Source organism: Phyllobates terribilis, unplaced genomic scaffold (assembly GCF_046119375.1).
Source record: "Phyllobates terribilis strain yellow unplaced genomic scaffold, ASM4611937v1 Scaffold_1__5_contigs__length_1240528914, whole genome shotgun sequence".
NCBI lineage: Eukaryota > Metazoa > Chordata > Amphibia > Anura > Dendrobatidae > Phyllobates > Phyllobates terribilis.
This window is the reverse complement of record NW_027362761.1, coordinates 1,046,002,262-1,046,006,340: the sequence shown is the minus strand read 5'-3', so window position 1 is coordinate 1,046,006,340 and position 4,079 is coordinate 1,046,002,262.

Below are 4,079 nucleotides of genomic sequence, written 5' to 3'. Positions count from 1 at the left end.
CTCAACCTTCCTGTCCCAAGTACTAGGGGACCACAGAACATCACTATTGAACACAGAGCAGTGTCAAAAGGTTGTTGCTTGGATAGCAGATAATGGTTCCAGTCATTTTGCCACCACCACAACCACCCTGTCTTCCAGATGGGCAAGTCTCAGTAGCCGTGAGTCTGGACCGCATATATTCCTCACCCTGATCCTCCTTCTTCCCACCATGCCGAGTGCCCGGAGACAACTGATCCCACACTTTTCCATTCATAGATTCGGGCCTCTCGCCCAGCCAGCTTCAAGTGGGTCAAGAGGAGAACGCGTGCAGTGATGCCCAAATATTTGAGCAGCCACGGTCACACGAAGGCAAAAGTGGGAAAGTGCAATTACTGTCGCAAGAGGTGAATGATGATGAGACACAATTGCCAGAAAGTCAGGAGGAGGACCAGGGTGCGGAAGTGGAAGACGAGGTGGTGGATTGTATAGTAACTGACCCAACCTGGCAGAGGGACATGCAGAGCGAGGACAGCAGCACACAGGGGAAAGGAGGTGTAGCACCACAAAAGGCAGGAAGAAGCAGTGTGGTGGCCGCAGACACAAGGCGGGAAAGCGTTCCCCGTAACACCAACATGTCGGAAGTTGCCAGTACAACTGTTTGGTCTTCCCGAGTCTGGTTGTTTTTTAAAGACTCTGCAGATAACCCCAAAAACACCTTTTGCACTACCTGCTAGGCCAGCATCAGCAAGGGTAGCAAAACTAGCAGCCTGACCACCACCAGCATGATCAGGCACATGGCAGCAAAGCACCGACTAAGTGGGCCAGACCCCAGGGTCCAGAAACAGTGTCTATACTACTGCTTCTTCCGCTGTTGTGCGTGCACGCCAATTCCCTGTCCATGGCACATGGCAAGATGTCTCCCACCCTGCACCTGTCGTTGCATACTCTCAACTAGCACCATCAGCAAGCACATCCAAATCCTTGTCTAAGTGCAGCGTTCAATTGTCTCTACCCCAGTCCTTGGAATGCAAGCGCAACTACGCAGACAATGCCCCATAGGCCACACTACTAAATTCACACATTTCGCGAATGCTTGCTCTCAAAATGTTGCTATTTAGGCTCATGGAGATGGAAACTTTCCGCAACCTGATGGTGGCGGCAGTCCCTCAGTACTCGGTCCCCGGCCGCTACTATTTCTCCCAGTGCGCCGTCCCTGCATTACACAAGCACGTGTCCCAAGACATTAGCCGTGCCCTCAACAATGCAGTTACTGGAATAGTCCACCTAACCACGGACACGTGAACAAGTGCTTGGGGGCAGGGTCGGTACATCTCGCTGACGGCACACTGGGTTAATATAGTGGAAGCCAAAACCCAGTCAGACCTTGGGACGGATCACGTCCTCCCAACGCTGTGGATTGCTGGCCCTGGGTCAATCAGGGTTGTCCCCACATTCTACAGCTCCTGCACCTCATCCTCCTCCTCTTCATCCTCCATCTCCAAAATGACCACATCAATCACAAGCTGGAAGCACTGCAGCACCTGCCTCAGCCAAACGGCAACAGTCTGTGCTGAAGCTAATATGCTTAGGTGACAAACCGCACAATGCTGAAGCATTGTGGACAGTTCTGAAAGAGCAGGCAGATCTGTGGCTGACACCGCTGACCCTACAGCCAGACATGGTCATGTGTGACAATGGCCGGAACCTGGTGGCGGCTCTGAAGTGAGGCGAGCTCACACACATACCATGCCTAGCCATGTGTTTAACCTAGTGGTTCAGCGGTTTCTCAAACCCTACCCAGATCTGCCGGATCTGCTTGTGAAAGTACGCAGTGTGTGTGCCCATTTTAGAAAGTCAGCTACAGCTTCCGCTGCTCTTGCCGTGCTTCAGCAGCGTTTTCAGCTTTCAGCTCACCGACTGGTGTGCGATGTCCCCACGCATTGAAACTCTGCATTGCTGATGTTGGGAAGGATTTGTGAGCAGAAGAGGGCAGTTGTTGACTACCAGCATCAACACGGCAGTCGGTATTCAGGTCAGACTTCACACATAAGATCTCAGGAGCGGACATGGGTGTCAGACATCTGTACCATCCTCCAAAACTTTGAGGACTCCACCAAGACAGTGAGCGGCGATGATGCCATAATTAGCGTCACCATCCCACTTCTCTGTCTTCTGAAATGCTCTCTGCTCACAATTAAAGAGAATGCATTGCAGGAGGAGCACGATGAGATAGAGCAAGGAACCATACAGGGTGATTCCACACAGCCCAGCCTCATCTCATCGCAACGTGGATTGGGTGACAATGAGGAAGAAGAGGAGGAGGAAGAATAGGAGCTAGTTTCCTGCGCTATAGACGGTACTACCTGCACAACCGTCATACCGTCTGTTCAACGTGGATGGCCTGAGAACAGGGAGGAGGAGAAGGAGAGCATAGTCAGTTGTCCTCTTGGAGAGGACACGGAAGTCTTGCCTGTTAGCAGTCTGGCACACATGGCTGAGGTTATGTTGAGCTGCCTTTTCCGTGACCCTCATGTTCTCCAAATTTTGGGTGACAGTCATTACTGGTTGGTGATACTTCTAGACCCATGCTACAAGGAGAACTTTCTGTCTCTTATTCCTGCGGCAGACAGGCCTAATAAACTGGGGCAGTACCTGAAGGCCCTTATGGCGGAATTATTAAAAAAATTCCCATCTGAAAACGCTGGCCGCAGAGGTCACAGTTCGTTGGACAACCAAGGAGTACATTATTGGGTATTCATGCTAGACACAAGGCATGAACTGGCTCTGTACGCCTTGGAGGTCCTGGGCTGCCCTGCCACTAGCGTTTTGTCAGAGCGAGTTTTTAGTGCCGCTGGTGGAATTATTACTGATAGGCGCATCCGCCTGTCAACTGAAAATGCTGACTCTTATAAAATTGAACAAGGGCTGGATTGGGCCAGATTTCTCAACATCACCAAATGATATCAGCGTAACATAAACTCAAATACAGTGTCTTTTTTTTTTGGTGAGGTCTAACTCTATTCCCATGCACCTCTGTCTCCCTCACCCAGACATGGGTATACACTTTCTGATTTTGTCTATTTTCTCTTGTTCTCCTCCTTCTCCTCATCCTCCACCACCATATCTACCATATCACCATATCTACGTCTCTTTCAGGGGGCATTGGAGTGCCTCCAAATTTTTGGCAGCCGTTGCATTCACTGCATAGGCAAACAGTATGGGAGACCCAGTTCCTAATGATGGGAACATTATTTTAAGGAGACCGTCCAACCTCTATGTCTCTTGCAAGGGGCATTGGAGTGCCTCCAAATTTTTGGCAGCCGTTGCATTCACTACATAGGCAAACAGTATGGGAGACTCACTTTCTAATAATGGGAACATTTTTTTCATGAGGCCCTCCTCTACGTCTCTTGCAAGGGGTATTGGAGTGCGTCCAAATTTTTGGCAGCCGTTGTACTCACTGCATACCCTAAAACTGGATAGCAGAACTGTTCCTTTCTAATGGGAACATGTCGTTCCCATCTGATCATGTCTCACACACCACATGGCCAGATAAGGTAGTAAAATGTTAAAATGACATTTACCGGTGAATGTATTTTTCACCGTTGAAAGCAATGCAAAAGTGCAAAAGCACATAAAAAATGCTACGTGTGAACATAGGCCAAGGTGTGAAGGATCATTTTTGTTTTTGTATATTTATTTTGCCTTATATTACCCTGGAAAGGATGTTCCTTAACATTTTTCACAGGAAAATTGTGAGTCTGTAAAAGTGGCATAAGACTCTGACAACATTGTTGACAGCAGTGACCTGGGAGTCAGAAATGCTTCCAGGGGTCTTCCACATGCTGTTCCCATGTCATTTGAGCACTGTTCCCATCAATTTGGGCAATTTTTAGGCCCTGTGCAGACCGCTGGGGGAGACCGCCAGAAAAATGCTCCAGTCTCCCATAGACTTACATTGGGCTCGAATGCTCGGGCCGAGCATTCGAGCAACGAGTACTCGAGCATTTCAGTGCTCACTCATCACTATTACAGACCTCTCCATTTTTTTTAGATGGGAAAACTTGCAAAATTGGCAGTGTATCAAGTACTTATTTTTC